We start from the raw sequence: 17623 nt of genomic DNA on the forward strand, positions 1-17623 counted from the left end.
CAAGATTCTTGCTTTGTCCACAAGGCAGGCTACTCCTGCCCTTTTGGCACTGAGTCTAATGAGCACACGTATCACCACATTAACATGCTTCTACTGCTTCAGTGTCAGTGAAGATCAGCTGTCTCTGCACTCTTCTTGAGGTGAACATGCGTGATGTTAGCCCATTCCTTACTCCTGTATTTCTAGGCTAATATGACTTTGTATTCTGTGAGAAAATATGAACACTCCCTGAGGTATATACAGTTTTCACCACAGTGAAAAACTTATTTATATACTGATATTAAGCAATAAACAAGGAATTCTGTTTAAACTAATGATTTGGTTAATAAAAACTGAAAACAACAAATTCTATATGAAAAAATGTACCCTTGCAATAGACACTTCTTATATGAGAACTTAATCATCTGCACATCTCTATTAAGAAATTTCATGTAAATCACTCTAATATCTGCCCTGAAAGTACTGCAGCTGGAAAATCTGCTTGCTTGAATGCAAGTCAGTGCTTCCAGTCACTCAGGTTATATCAGAGAGATTCAACCAGTGCCAGACCCTTCATTCCCCACCCTGAGGCCCAGAGTGGACTTATTCCCTACAGGAGTAAGAGAAGACCTTGGCAAATGCGTGTGTCTTGCCTCAAGAACAGCATTACATATGAAGCAATGCAAACAATGTAAAACCTGACACAATTACAGCTTATTAGATATGTACTTATCAGTCCTCATGTTGGTAGGTCGAAGAGATTTTCTTACTGTGGCTATGTCAGAGCAGTCAGTCAGACTAAGGCAACTGGGTATCTGTAGATCCCAGACAGGTATATAGAAAGAGTAGATAAAAGCATAGCTTAATACCATAGTTTTCTAAAACAATGAGCGGTTATGGGGAAGAGAGCTGGTTGTCTTGTGGAGAGTCAGCTAAAGGAATTTCATAAGATCTTTAGGAAATGCTAAGCTTTCACCCAGTGAGTACCAAGCTCCTCCAACTACATGTCCACAACCACTAGTCACTTCTGAAAATCTTGGTCAACCTTTTTTTTTTCCTTTCTATACATACTAGCACATAGCTACTTGCCATTGATGAGGTATTTGAACATAAGTTGTCCCTGAAAATGCAAGAAAGCATGTGCTTAAAATAGGTCAATGCAAGGGACAGAGTAACTACCTCCATGTCATGTGTAAATCTGGAAATACTACATTATGTTTGAAATTTCCTTGATATTTTCATACATTATGTAATTTCATTGTACACTTAACAGAACAATCTTTGCATAAATTTGAATAGATCACTTTATGTCACAGGCACGTTAAAAGCTAAAGCTAAGTCCAGAAGTGGGAATTATAAACGCCTAAGTATTGTTCCCTTTTGATAATCCTAAGGGCAAGTGACCCAAATCAGCTTTTCCAAAGTGACTCACATCCATCACTTCGGAGCCGCAAAACACAGAAGACCTTGTATGTATGGAGAGCTTCCATCTAGGGATGAACAAATGGTTCAACGCCCCATAAAGACATCCAGGTTTTATGAAACAAGCTCCAAACTGAGGCAGCCAAAACGAAAATCTTCTCCTGAAGGTTTCTTTCTATTCTTACCTCAAAGGTAGGAATAATGATTGATCCATCTGGCAAGGTTGTTTTTTATGGAGTAATTAGTGTTGAAAGGACTGCTGAATATGAAAAAAACAATGTAAAATGGTATGTGTCATTATTAAAAGAAAATCAGTTACAGCTCTAGAGCTCTCTGAAAGCTTTAATAGTTATTGTTGAACTCAAGTACATATCCACAGTCAGTCATTATCTTTAAGAGAATGCCAGCTTTAAAGGGAAAAGTACAGATTTTACACACCACTTTACATATTAGCGTTTCAATAAAGTTAAGAGGCCTCACTACATAATAAAACCTGGACACAAGAAAGAGTAACAGTTCTAATATTAATGCTACTAATGATCACTGATGACAAATGGTACCCATGCTTACTATTTCAAGCAATTGTTCATGACTACTTAACCAAATTTTTAGACAAATGTATTTGGCTCCACTTGTATCTCTTTGCACTCCTGCTGATATGGCATAAACATTAATGGAGAGTAAATGTTAAACTCTGTACAAAGAGTCGCAGAAACTGAATGCGAAGGGCCTAATTCTCTGGTGGTGCAACCATGGAATTTTGCCAGCACAGAAATTTGGCTCTACACACGCACACACAAGCAGTTGGCTGCCAGTTTTTGTGCATACAGCCAAATGCAGAACAGAAAGAATAACATGTAACTTAGCTAGGCTCTCACAAGTAACCAACACGTTCTGATTACACATAGCAAATAGTCACATAGGTGCATGATTAATGTAGAGTAAAATTCAGTCACGTTCCAAAAATATGTTTGTGAAACAAAGGCATTAACAGAAATCTATCTGAAGAGGCTGAATTTGTCAGATAAATTGTTCATTGTGCAATAGCCCTTTATGTGTAGTGCTGGGGTTAGCAATAAAGCAAGGAAGAGTTACAGTACACAACAGCAATGCAGAGCAGTTCTTCAGCAACACAAGCAAATATAACAGTAAGGTAGAAAAAGAGAACAATGAAAAAGCAGCGTGCTGCTGAAGATGTAAGCAGTGTTTAGTCCAAATTCAGCAAGACCTAGAAAGCAAGAACATCTTCTGCAACCAAAATGTTGCCGTTGTGGAATTCTGTATTCATGGAGAGCTTTAATATCTTTTTAAAGCAGGAAAAAAAGGTATTTCAAGCCTACTCTGGACACGTGCAAGATTCAGTTAGTACTCTCTGTCACAGCTGGACAACTATTGGGAAACAAACCATTAAAAATCCCACAGGGCAGCATTGCTAGACATCCAAATAAATTTGAGTTATGCTAATCACAGTGAAAGAGTGAAACAGCTACACAACAGACACTTGGTCATTTCTCTCGTGTCACAGCTGGAAATCCAAAGATGCATTGCGCTGCCTTGCTGAGAGGATTAATGTGTCTTTGCAGGTCTGCTTTTGGTCCTGGGTGTTCTTCCTTTTCTATTTCCGACTAGCAGACTGCTGCTGGATGAGCCATTGAGCCTACGCTGATGATATTAGTACATCAGAGATACAAAGCTGAAACCCTCTGCAGCACTTTGGGGTTCAGATATGGCTTTATTACTATTCAGTCACCTAAATTTGTCTCCTGCTGGTGAGCTCCTCTGTTTTCACAGGCAACCATTTCACAGGACTACTATCAGCAAGGTGAATTAGTGCACCTGTTTGGAATTTATACACACAAAGAAACCCCGTCTGTCTTTAAAAGCCACTGAAAAAGGAATCTTTTAAAACTACTTTCCTTGTGGAAGACCATTTTTTGGCTTTTGTTTTCCATGATCGCTTCTCTTTCACATACAGTTTGCAGACCTTGCAAGACACGACAGATTCAGGAAGGACTTCCAAGCCAAGGTCTCTGAGATCATAAAAAAGAATAGCTTGAATATGTCTGCAGACTAAACCTTCTATTCCTAGTTTTTAAAAAATATTTGTCATCTTCTCTTCTTTTTTCCCCTATTGTATTTTCTGGAACAGAATGCTCTCCTTGTTTTACACATGTATTATATCATCAAGAAAACATCAATATTAGAGCAGAATGCCACAATTGAGATTAGGCTGTTTTACTGTATTTTACAGTTTTGTCAATTCTGAGCAGAAAAGCTAATAAATTAGCAAGGTTACACTGTACTAGCTAGAGCTGTCTGAGTCTGAGATGAGACACCGAAACATTTCCTGGAGCAACTCAGTCCTACAGAGCTGAGCAGCCTTTGTTCACTGCGGATTATTCTGTTTTTCCCAAAGACATTTATTAATACATAATGCAATGGAGCCAAGGCTCACTGTGTTCTTTGCTTCCTACTTGATGCTTCTGTTCCTCCAGGAGCAAAGAGAACAATCTCGTATGACCTCCCTGCATTGTACTCATTTAAGAAGAAACACAGTCCATCTTTCCGTATTTAATCCACACTTTTTGATTATCTGATCATCTGATCATCTACCAAAGATATTTATATTCTACAAGATCAGTAGGAAGATTTTGGGAATATGGCTTCCTGAAGTGACTTTTCAGCTATCCTTTTCTTGTCAAATTGCACATTACTCTCTAGTGATGAATAATAGGCTGTATTGTTGCTCAACATGTATGACAGGAGAAGGGAGTGGTAAGTAATGATGAATTTGGATCATTTTGATAGACCAAACTGAATTCCTTAGGCTTTGTGAACAATAGGCTCTTGTGCAGCGAGTGTCATATAGCCGAAGGCAGAAAAGGAAACCCTACTTTAGAGGGTATCCATTGCCTATAGACAAGAAACTTTCAAACTGAAGCTTTTGCTACAAAGCAAATCTGACCTTCCATAGTTAGGCAGTGTACTTCTTTCATTTACTTCTGTAAATGAAATTAGCAAGACTATTATTGGAAACATTTATGCAGCTGCTGTAGGTTTGAAAAATTTGAAGATTCATTTCAAAACAGAGAAATTAGAAAAAAAGCAGAAATTATGAATAAATTCAGAACAAATATGACAAAAAACTCAACAGAGCTTGGCAAAAAAATACAGAACTCAAATAAAACATGACTTCAAGGGTGAAAATTAAACAAATTAATCTATTCTATTTTTCCCTCAAAAAATTTGCCTCAAAGAGGTTTTATGGTAAGAGGGAGTTCTCTCATATGAAATAAAAAGGCACAATGAGATCAGATTTTCATACCTGCACACAGTCAGACTTAGTGGAAAGAGATGGTTTTTTGCACCTGGAAGATAATTAAATTCTGGCATAACCTATAAAAAGATGTGATGGAGTCCCCATCATTTTAAATCAGGACTGCGTAACTTGATAAAAATATTCTATTCTCAAATTATGGACATGGTTCAAAATTTATTCAGTAAAGTTGTCCACCTGGTATTGTGCTAAAAATGAGACACATTTCCCTAACAGACTTTTCAGGCCTTTATATCTATAAATGGAAGTATAAATTACTACGCATTTCATTTTATACCAAATTATAAGCTATATCAGCTTCTGATGATATCCATGCAGCAAAATATTCATTGATAAATTTAGTAATATTAGTCTATGTTTAGAACTGTAAAAGCAGTCTCATAAGCTATTTCATATGTGGTAACACAATCCTTTATTTTCTTTCCGTATAAGCTAGAGGTCATGTCATAGAATATATGTTAAATTCATGTTTTGAAGATTGGCTGTTTGAATTTTCTTACACAGAGATATGTGTCTAGTGTTCCTTAAAATGCATCCTTCCTATATATTTTAAAACATGTTTTCTGAAGGCTTCAGTGAAAGAAAGTAGGAACTCTCCTGATCTTTCAAGAGTATTTAGGTTTTAGAAATTAATTATTCTTGCAGTCATAAAACATCCTTTAGTCCTGTATATCCAAAATTTCTCTCTCTAGCTTTCATAGCTCTTCATAAGATACTGAAATGATTAATATATCTTTAATTTACAAGATTAATATAGTACAGCTGTTACAGCTGTGACAGTCTAAAGATACCAACGAGGAGGAGTTTGTCCAGAGAGTCAATATGTCCATTAGACCACTGATATTTCTGAAAAAAACCCCAACATTATTACTTGGAATTTTCAGCACTCAGTTTTCATCTCTCTATTCTATATGGAAGCTTGAATTATTTCATATCCTTTTAAAGCTGTGTTTTGAGAATGTATTTTTGTGTAAGTCAATCCGTTCCCATCTACCATATTCTCCTCTTTCAATTTTTTTTTTTTTCATATCCTTTTAAAGCTTGTTTTGAGAATGTATTTTTTGTGTAAGTCAATCCGTTCCCATCTACCATATTCTCCTCTTTCAATTTTTTTTTTGTTTTTCATTCCATTCTTCAGGTATGCCTCATCCCTAGTAAAAAATTATGTAAAAGTCTAAGATAATTTTATACTGCATACCTAAAATCTTATGTGACAATTTTGTTCACTGCTCGCTGTCAAACTGAACAGAGTGAGTTATACTTTAGAGAAAATAAAGAAATAGAATAAATCTAACAAATATAAAATAAAACAAATTAAAAAAAATAGCTTGGACATTCACGATTGAAAAATAAATATGTAAGGAGTTAGCCTGATCTCCCAAACTGTAGAATATATATATACATTTAACATATAATTCCATATCAAAGAAAAATGGGCTTAATAACTCAATAAGCCGATACATGCATACCTGCATTGGGTTTAACTTAACATTGTGGTTAGACTGAATTAGAGCTGTGTGCAATATCTGTATTTTATAGCAACTATAGGACATAGCTCAGACTCCTCCAGGGGTTCATGATACTACACATGGACTTCTTTTGAAAAGTGGGGTCTATCTACAATGTCTCCAAATAGTTTGTTTCTTCTATACATGGTCGTACAATTGAAAAGCTTACCTTCAATATAAAACAAAACCAAAAACATTCAACAAAAAATCAACCAAAAAACCAAAGAATACTCCCAACCAAAAAAACCCAACAATGATAAACACCCCCAGAAAACCTCCCCTCCCCTTGTCTCTGCTGCCAGACTTTATTTTAAGATTTCTGATCCTAGATTGTTCCTTCTAAACTCAACAGCCCTCAGAGAATTCACTGTCAGAAGGTTCCCAAATGAGCATCATTAGGAGATCAAAGTTTTCCAACAGTTGATCTGTTACTTAGTTACCAACTCCCTGGAGTTATGACTTGACAAACTGTTCTGTCCTGAACAGAAGTTGACATTTTGTCCAAAGGGGCTTCCACCTGAAAAGAGGATCATCAAGATTTAACAACCTTTTGATGTCACCTTGGATCACCATTCTTTGAAATTGCAGCAGCGCAAAAACTCCAAAAAAGGAGGTAAAAAGATCATAGAGACACTGGTCCCACATACAAAATGCACTTTACAGTCTTAACACACAGACTCAGGGAGCATCTCCAGTATCAAACAGAACTCAAAAGTTCTGCACAGACAGATTCACTGTTTCACATTTGGATATAGAATTAAAATTTGGCCTCCTGAAGCTCCCAATGTGAAGGACTTCCAAGTTAAATGTTCTGGCACAGGCTTATCTTAAATTTGATAGAGCACTGTTTAATTTAAGATGTTAACATTAAAAAATATCTGGATGGCACCCAAGGCATTATAAAGCTATGATTTTTCTAAATATTCATCACTTTGTACATTCTCTAAAACCATCTTTCCCATGCAAATAATTAGACATTTCATTCTTTTAAAAATGTATCTTGGGAATTAGCAAAAAGTCAATTCTCTGTTCCGTATTCTGAATGCAAATACGGAAAAGAAAGCGCCTAGTACAAAGAGGTTGTGGAATTTTTTCTACAGAAAGGTCAGAGTGGACAAAAGGATTTTCATGTCAATATCACCCTTTACATCCTGCTCAATCTTCACCTTGCAAGAAAGCGATGCATTTTATTACTTTTCAAAATGAAAGCCTATTATTTCTGCAAGTGATTCTTGATCAATAGCAAATTCCCCACATAGCTTTATTTGAGGACATTTGATATATGGGCATTTGTCATCCTTTTAAGACTGAAATAAATGCTATTTAAAATAAAATTAAATGTCTCCTTCTAGCTTTTTTAAAAAAATTCATTTAATTCATCAGGAAAATCACCAAGCAAAAAACTACACTTTTTATGCATATGAACATGGACCATCACAGAATGCATTATGCATTCATGTTATGCATCCATATTTGGACTATAAAAGAAAAAACATACTAAGTATTGTACAGTGACACTGATTTACATATATATACACATACACACACGCATATATAAAATATATCTTAGCACTATAGATTTGTCTATGTCCTGGAAGAATAATTTTAAAAGAACCCCAAACTTAACAAAACCCCATCAGTTTCTCCTTTTCGTCTTCTTATTCTCACCACCTGATGATGGCTGAATAATTGCTCCTTGTTGTCTTTCTAATCATTCACACAATACCAGAGTACTTTTAAAACAAACAAAATACCACCCCACCAGAAACATTTATTTGACATTAAAACTCATAAAGGACTTTTTTGCAGTTCCTGTAGCATGCACAGGGCTCATATGTTTTCCTACTTAAGAAACAGGGCCCCCTCGCAGAAACGACGACTTGTTCTGCAGGACTAAAAAAAGGTCTATGTCTGAACGACAGATCAGAGGCTTAGAGTGAATCTAACAACAGGACTGTAATAAAATAGTGAAATAATGCTCTCAGTTTTATTCATATGAAATATGTCATATGACAAAACTATAAAAAATGGCAGTCTTATCTTGAAATCAGTCAACGTGTGATGAAATCATCTTTACACTCAAATATGCCGAGAGTTCCAAAGGCTGCAGTTGTAGGGCCTCAGACTTCAGTGCAAGAAACGAACAACTACTTGATTAAAACCAAAGTTCTATTATCGTAAAGGAGAAGATGATGCATTGCACAGCTCCACATTCAGCAGTCAGTGTCTTCTGAAAGCCTCTCTAGTGTATGGCACTGCAGTGGAGAAATCTGAAACTTTATAGAGTCCCATTTGCAGTTTGACTCGTCGCCGAATGAGCATTTGACAGTAGATAATTTGGGTATGGGGCCACTCGGAGCCAGCTGTCCTTGCCAAGAGTGACACTTAGCCTGAAGCAGTTGCCATGGGTAGGCAGATGCACCTCCCGGGGATCGCAGACCCTCAGAGAGCATGGTGGAGCAGGATGTCATTTGCAGAGGGAGCTTGGCTGGTGGAATGATATTCATGGGCTGCTGTGGAGCCGCTCCTCAGCGGGAGGGAGGGATTTTCCAGCCCAAAACAATGCTCCAGTTGCAGAGCGGAGAGGATGCCATGGCGGCATAGCCCTGATGGGCTGGGGCAAGCTGCCAAGGCCACATTCTCATGCAGATTTGAGCCTGTCAGTGTGCAGTGAACCTGAAACCGGTACAAGGAGAGCAAATGTGGGCCCCTTTCAGAACAACTAGCCTGGCCCATTCAACTGTTTGGAGAAATTAACTCTGAACTTTGATCATATTTTTTAGGGGAGAAAAACTGATTAACAGTCCCCCCTGCTGGGGTAGAAAAACCAAAAATGTCCGATACAGCCTCACAGAGCAGCACAATCCATGCCATACAGTCTTGCATGTGTTACCTGTGTAAAGGCTTTCCGTGAAAGCACAGCTGCATGTTTCAAAACTATTTTATCATCTGCTTTATAGAGAAGGGAAGTTTTACCAAATGCCTACTGTAGAAACAGAGTACCGCAAGGAGGTAGTTCCATATCATTACAACAAAAATATTCAGCAAAAGGTGATCTAGGAACAAGCCAATGGCTCCCACATTCCCACTGTGGTTTTGATAAATCAAAGATGCCATCCCCCGGGGAGGAGTGGGAAGCAGAAACACAGCAGTTCAGATAAAGATCTCCACAAGAGTCGCAGTGCGTGTGTCATGGTGTGTCCCCACAATCAGATCTGGCAATCTTTACACAGATGGTTGGAGTAACTCAGCAAAGTTTGGGCTGGTGAGGATTTCAGAAATAAAAAGGAATATTACTGGGAGAATAATCCCATCTTGAACATATCTTTGTGGCAGTCTCTTCTGCACAGTATTTTCAAAACTCACACAATTGGATATGGTTCATGGAGCTGGACATGGTTCATTAGGCAAGTGTTCATAATGGCCTCCTGTTACATCTGCTGAAAGTAAAATGCTTTGATCTTGCATCCAGGAGCAGATTTTGAGACTGCCTACAATATCATGCGTGCTGGTGGTAATTTACCCTTAATTTTCCCATTCAGTTTGCATTGCAAAGCAGCAGGGAGGTTGGCTGTAGTGTCAAAAGAATCAGCAGGAGCCACTGCCAGCATTCATGTGAATTTCTTCTCTTCAGATTTGAAACAGAAAGATCCTATGTCTGTTTATTAATATGCCATAGCCAAGCAGATAGTCAAAGACTCTACCAGTGTCCTGAACTTTTATGAGACTCCTGGACATTTATTAAAATCAATTAATTGGTTTGCTCCTCTGCAGCACTCATCTATACATGCCTCTATCTGCTAAGTCAAATTCCGTATTAATTAAGTACTATATTAATTCATTATCACTCGCATCATTGTGTTGCTAGTATTTATTGAAAAGACACTTCATTCTTGGTTCTTAATGAAGCTTCTGATATATGGCCAATGTTCCATTATTTAGGGGTAGTTTGATTTTTTTTTTCCTATTTTTAAGAATATTAATTCAGTTTGTTGGAAAAAAACACACTTTTTTTTAAAAAAAATTGTTTCCAAATTCCCACATTAATCTGGAATCAGAAAACCCCAAAGGGTTTTTGTCACTGCTGTTATAAAGCAGATTTTTGCATGCACCTGCTCTATTTTATATTCAAAGTGGGAAACAAACTAAGCATTGGTCTGAAAGGTCTCGAGACACAGTGAATCTGATTCAATAAATTCCTTTGGTAAACAAATGCAATAAAAAACACCATTAATTGACCCAGAAGACTTTTCTTCTTGGGAAGAGACATTCTCAAGGAGTAATTTTAACCCCAAATAAATGGCACTTGTGTTGCTTTTTTCATCAGAATGAGGATTTCACTCTATTGTCATAGCATCCAAACTCGCCCCATCAAACAGACCCTCAAACTTCATCTCAGCTACAGCCTGCTGTTTCTGCTCCACAACAACAGGTTGTCTCAGCAGCTCCCTCTCAGAAGTTTGCAGGGGGAATTCAGCTGCGCTTTTCCTCCTCTCTTCTCACTAGGGTGAACTGTGAATGACTTAGGTATACAGAAATGTGACAGCCACTTAAAAATACATGCAAACAAAATCCAACTCAACAGTAAATTATTAGCTAGAACCTGCTCCACAGCGAAGGGTAGGTGGCAGAGTTAGTTTTAATAAATGAGTTAAAGCTCTATTCTGTAAAATATATCTTTGAAGTGCAAGTACAGAAACATAGAATACAAACCTAAAGTATGCTTTTGAATTTTTCATAGTGTTTTGATGAAAAATAAATTGAAATAAAAAGAATAACAAAATCTTTTAAAAAAATCTCTTCTGATATTTTTTACTGGTTGTCTTAATTTCCTGTGCAGCCCCTTTGTAAAAATCTGAACAGTCCACGCACAATTTTATGTCGATGTATATTAGGTCTTTTTATTCACAGGCAAAAAAAGAGCCACCAACATGAATGCGTCAAATTCTAAAGGGGTAAAAACTCTACCTAATGACAAACACCATTATTCCTGAGATGCTCTACCCAAACGCAAAAGGTGAAAGTTTAATAATATTTAAAAATAAAATGCAGGATTTAGGAAAGATCAGTCAGCACATGACCAATGTGATTCATTTCAGGACTGCTAGAAGGTATTCACAAACTACACTGATGAATAGAAACTATGAACTTGTGGGAATAAGAAATCAGAAGCCCAAATCTTCTAAATGCTTTTAAATCCCCCCTGAGGTTTTGAGCTGTACAAACAGCTGTCGTTGGATGCATCTCACTTCATATAGACATCTAAAAGTTGGTAGCCTGCATCTAAGCTAGTTGTCCAAGGATCTCTTCAGCGAATTCTTCTTTACCTGGGGAGAAACTTGCATTTCCAAAAGGCAATTGGTCTCATGCAAAGACAAATGTTTAAGACTGGTGAGATGCCTTCTCTCTCTGTAGTCTGTAAAGGGTAAATATCTTAAACTTTGAGTATTTATTTTTCAACAAAGTGAGCTGAATTCCCCTGTCATTGAACATGCACTGCTACTTAAAAGTCCTTAACCGTGAGCTTAGGCAACATCACTGCAAATGTATAATTACAGTGGAATGGAATACATTGACCTTAAGGGGATTCTTGCCAAAATATTATTCTTTTCCAACCCAAAATGTTTTGCAGAACTGTGTTTCTACTTCTGACTAATTACGTAGTTGTTGTTATATGCTGTATAAGTACATAGTTAGCCACTCACCAGTGGCTCATTTTCAAAGGACCACCTCTCCCATAGCTTAATCAACAAGGTCTGATCCTTCCCAGCTTAACTTAAGATAATAAAATAATAGCTCTGGAGACTTGAATCACTGTCTGGAAATGTCATGCCTTTTCATTGGCTGCTGAAGAAGGTGGATGAGGTAGAAAGTTAGGCAGTATCTAGGTTCCTAATTTGTTTTAGTGGAATGTTGGAAGGTGGATGGTGTAGGTCCAGGCTGAGCATCCACCTCAGGAATAACGGAAGAAAACCAAACCCAGCTACCAATGTATTTAAGATAGCAAGGTGGTTCAACAAGAATTCCATAAACCCAGCCTTTAAAAAATGATGCTATCACTAACACACAGTGCAAGTAATGAAAATTGAACTAAGTTTCAGCCACTGTCTTGGGATTTGTTTAAAAAGCCCTCTGCTGTTTCCATTTGCCTGAGTTTGTGTACCTATTATGGAACTCTCTCTGCTCCACAGAAAAAATATTATAGTTTTGTAATTTTGCAACTCAAATGTTGTATCATTGTGATATAAAGCTCGCAGACAGAGCCTGCATAGTGAATATTTATTAATCTAGTTTTATGGGATAAAACAGCACTCAGTATAAGTGCTACTGATTAACCTACTTTTAAGTAATTATTTTGGCTTTAATAAGCAATTTCCTACCAATGTCCCAGTTCTATTCTGCTCCTTTATTTTGGCTGGATCATCAGATAATGTTTGAGATTTTTGAAATGTTATAGTCCTGAAGAGCTATAGCTGATCATTTTAACAAGCTAAATTAAATGTAAAAACCTTGTTGCTTCATTCCTACACACCTGAAGGATTTCTCCCTGCAGAAACCTAATGACATTGGTAAAGATATTTCTTTATCAAACTTAAACCCACACATTTCTTTAAACAAATGCTAACCATATTTCAAAAGACGTGGAGATGTTAAGTTTTTTTTACCACCACTATTTACTGGTCACAATAACAGCAACAGAAATATGTATTGAGTTTTTAAAGAAGAACAGATCTAGAAGAGCAGAACTATACTTATGAGCAGTGTCACATTTGCAAGGGTTAGTCATTTGGATGATTAGACAAGACAGGAGAAGCTCACCATATAATTTACACTCCTGGGTATATGTTTGGACATAGACTGGATTATCTTGATTTCTGATTCAGAATTCTTCATGCTACTTTCTGAGAGAAGAGGAGGAGGCAAACATGTCTTTCTTGAAACTAATAAATGGAAAGGTTAGCATTTTCTAGTGTCTAGATTTTTTTAGAAAAGAATACAAATTTTTCAAGAGTAACTCATGGTTTTCTATGCCCAGTAAAATCTTAACTTAATAGCAATGACACTCACAGATTAGCTTCAGTTCTTTGAGCTGTCAGGATTTTAATCCATATTCAAATTACATTGGAATTAACTCAGGGAAATTGCATCATTTTCAATACTATAATGAGAGCAAATTCAAATCCACCATTCCAGACTGCTGTATATGTAACTTTTAATGTCCTATCATTTGTTTTCCAACAAGGAGAAAGTCTGTGCTCCATGCATATTTCCAGATGTGAAATAAGCTTTATGCATTAAAATGCAGTATTTGTATGTTCAGTTTTACTTTTTCTAGCCAGCAATCATTTCAAATTTACATCTTTTACAGTATTATAAAAACAAGAACACAAGTAAATAGAAAACTGGAAGCATGGCTCTTTAAAATTTTTTATTATTATTTTCTTTGTCTTTGCTAGGACACTGTCCTACTTTGCCAAGTTTCTGAAATGAACCTTATCCTGCTTGTTCACTGCATGTTCCCAAATGAGTAGTGTTACAGGATAAAAATGGAATTCCTGAATGTGCCACAATGCAAAAGAATACATCTCTTTTTTAAGTTCTTGTAATTAATTTTCTAAAAATAAAAGACAATGAATACAATTTTTTGAACATTAGATCTACAATTTGAGCTATTGTAGGTTTTTGTCACGTTTTCCTGAGCTTTATTACTTTTTAAACTGGTTCTCATGTTGCATGAAAGTTACCCAGCTGTTCAGATGAATACATTACTTTCAGCTTTCAAACACACAAAAAAGGAAGCAAGACTATGGAGACTAGATGATATATTACGCTTTATATATAAAGGAAATGTATTCATACAGGGAAAGCAGAAAAAAGGGGGAGGCGAATACATACAGCATATAAATGAGTAGTAAAAGCCTTTCTATACTATGGAACTTTGGTAAAGATTACTAAGTCCTGGGAAATGGGGAACGACACTCTAGGAAATGAAGAAAGACTCTCAGCTTCAACAGTCTTGAAAGCTGATATTGTTGGCTAAAAGAAGACAGAAGATGAAGATTAAGGTCTCCTAATGTGTATTGAACAGTTCTTAGGCAGTATCTAATACCAAATTAGGAAGCAGAGACAACATCCAACATCGTAGAGCACTATCTCTTGCATTGTTTCTCTGAAATTCCTGCATTTTTTTCTTATAGATTGTAACTGTGTTTCTAGCTGGAATCAAAGCCCATACAAATCCTACCAAGCGTCAGGGTCCTGTTTAAAACTGACATCTTTGCTAAATGACAGAATCACAGAATAGTTCAGATAGGAAGGAACCTCTGGAGATTATCTAGTCCAACACCCTTCTCAACGGTTCCTCAGGGCCATGTGTAGTTGAGTTTTTAAATATCCCTAAGGATGGAGACTCCAAAACCTTTCCAGGAAACCTGTATTTGACCACCCTCTCAGTAAACATTTTCTAATTTGAATGACAGTAAACATTTTTTCTAATGTTTAAAGTGAAGTTCCTGTATTTCCATTTGTGCACATTGTCTCTTGTCTTGTCACTGGGCACCACTGAGAAGAGTCTGGCTCTGTTTTCTTTACCAGTCAGTTTTTTATACACATTGACACAATTCCCCTGAGCCTTTTCTTCTACAGGCTGAACAGTGCCAGCTCTCTATTTTGCTTTGTGTGACAGATGCTCCAGTATCTTAATTTTTGTGGCCCTTTGCTGGATTCATTCCAGTACATCCATGTTTTTCTTGTGCTGGGGAGCTCAGAACTGGACCCAGCATTCCAGATATGTCTCACCAGGTCTAAGCAGAGGGGAATGATCATTTCCCTCAACCTGCTGGCAAGACAACTCTTAATGAAGCCCAGGAAGCTGTTGACATTCTTTGCTGCAAGGCCACGTTGCTGGCTTTTGGTCAACTGACCATTCAGACACCTGGCCTTCTTCTGCAAAGCTCCGCTCCAGATGGCCCATAGCCTGTAAGTGTTGCATGGGATTATCCTTCCTCAGGTGCAGGACTTTGCACTTTGCAGACTTCATGAAGTTCCTTTCTGCTTGTTTTTTCCATACAGTTCAGGTCCCTCTGAATGGCAGCGCATCCACCTGATGTATCAGCCACTCCTCCCAGATTTATATTATCTACAAATTTGCTGACCCAGGTCATTCATGAAGATGTTAAACAGCATTTCCCCACTATGGACCCCTGGGATACACCACTAATGACTGGCCTCCAGTTGAACATTGTGCTGCTGATTGAAAGCCTTTGAGCCTGACAGTTTAGCAATGGCTTCTTTGTTTAAAGACCTGGTTTACAGAGGGTTCATTTAATCACCTTACCATCTTACATACTTTGGTAGATGGGTTTGTTTTTCTTGTCCCCAATTCAGGAAACTTTCAATCCCTCTCCTTCCACTTATCTAGTCTGTATTTCATCAGTTTGTTTGTGAGAATGTTATGGGAGACAATGTTGAAAGTCTTGCTGATGTCAGCTACTCTTCCTTGTCCACGGAGGGACACTTCATAATAGAAGACTATGGGGTTGCTCAAACATATAAATTCATAAATTCATGCTGAATACTCCTGATTTCCTTTTTGACCTTCATACGTTTGGAATTGGCTTCCAGGAAGATTTCCTCTACCACCTTCCCAGGTACTGAGGTGATGCTGACCAGCCTGTAGTTCTTCAGACCTTTCAAAGATATCTAGTATGGCCTTGCAACGACACTGGCCAGCTTCCTCAGTTCTCATGGATGCATCCTATTAGGTCCCATGGACTCAGTATGTCCAGTTTGTTTTAAGTGTTCCCTGATGTGATCCTCCTCCACTGAGGGTAAGTCTTCCTTGCAACAGGCTTCCTCACTTGTCTCAGAGGCCTGGAACTGCTGAAGGCAAGTTTTACCAGTAAAGACTGGGGTGTGTGAAGGTACTCACTCTTTTCCATATACATTTTGTACAAATATAAAATACCTCTGTGGAACCTAATCAGGTTCTAGATTTCTACTGTTTATTTCCATCTGACTCCCATCCTCACTCTGAAGTGAAGGGGCTGGTTTTCTCTAAAATTATGGCAAAGTTAATTCTGCAGTGAATTCACACCTCAGCAGTCCAGGTGCACCTTTTATATTACCATCATTGCTTTTCTTGGTCAGCAGTAATACTCTATCAGTATGCCTAGGTATAGCACTGACTATAAGATAATATAATGTAGCCATTTGAAATGGAAAAAATAATTAATATGAGCAGCAGTTTAGTGTGTGAGTCACTACTATAAGCAGCTTTGATATATTAGCTTTAGTTAGGCTAAGCAGAAATTAGAAGAGGCAGGGCCTTCCAAGGCCAAAAGATTAGAAGAAATAGTCCAAGTAGCCAAAATAGTTTTTCCCTTATTCAGATGCAGACAAAATCTTAAAATCATAGTCATACCTGGATTAAGATGAGGCACAAGTTTCCACCTGAAGATGTCTGAATTGTTCTTAAAACTTCATTGCTGAACTTCAGTAAAATAGGTAATGTTTCTACCCTAACAGGAATGTTCTTACGACTTTTTAAAATTTTACTTTTGATATTACTTATACACATTTCAAGTGCTTAAAAGTTACTTATTTCATTTTGTATCTATGTAATGTACATAAAATCATAATGATTTAGTTTTACATATATTGCCATAGCAAATGATTTGCCATGTGTATCTGTTATGCACTGTTTGTAATTCACTTCTTGTTTTAGCTGTTCAAGTACAATTTTTTCATGTGTGACCACAAAAGACTTTGGGCTTTTCCACTCATTGTGCTGGGCTCCTTGAATTATTGTGATTAATCACCTCACATCTGAGGGAGTCTGGGTGAACAGTGCATAATTCAGATTTGTCAACAGGACTTTCTGTTTTCTGATATTCACTTAGGGTCTAAAGCTTCATTTGGATCTTCACTCGTGGTTTCAGCTTCACATCTGGTAGGCTTAGCAGAAGAGGCATCTGGCAATAGTTGTGTCAGTGGGTTGTTTGAGCCATGACCTCAGATTAGTTGCCCCAAAACCTTAAGGGAAGAAGAAATTTTATGTAAAAATAGAAATGGCCAAGAAAAATTTTTTCCAGACTGTGATTTCAAAAGTTTCCCTATTTCTCACTGGGACAAGGCTGACCTTCTGAAGTTTTCAGTGAAGAAACAACCACAAATCCAAAATAAACAATATTGCAATAGCAACATACTCAACAGTAGTGTTACGCCTTTTTGGCAGCTAAAACTGAAAACTCATGTCCTACAAATCAGTGTAGTGATTTTACTGTCAAAAAGCAGAGAGCCTGAAAGAGAAGGAGAAAGGGTAGGGGGAATGGGAAAGAACAACTGGATTAGAATGGCCATTTTGCATAGTTCTCCA

This window comes from Egretta garzetta, unplaced genomic scaffold, assembly GCF_000687185.1.
Source record: "Egretta garzetta isolate BGI_Z169 unplaced genomic scaffold, ASM68718v1 scaffold397, whole genome shotgun sequence".
Taxonomy (NCBI): Eukaryota; Metazoa; Chordata; class Aves; order Pelecaniformes; family Ardeidae; genus Egretta; species Egretta garzetta.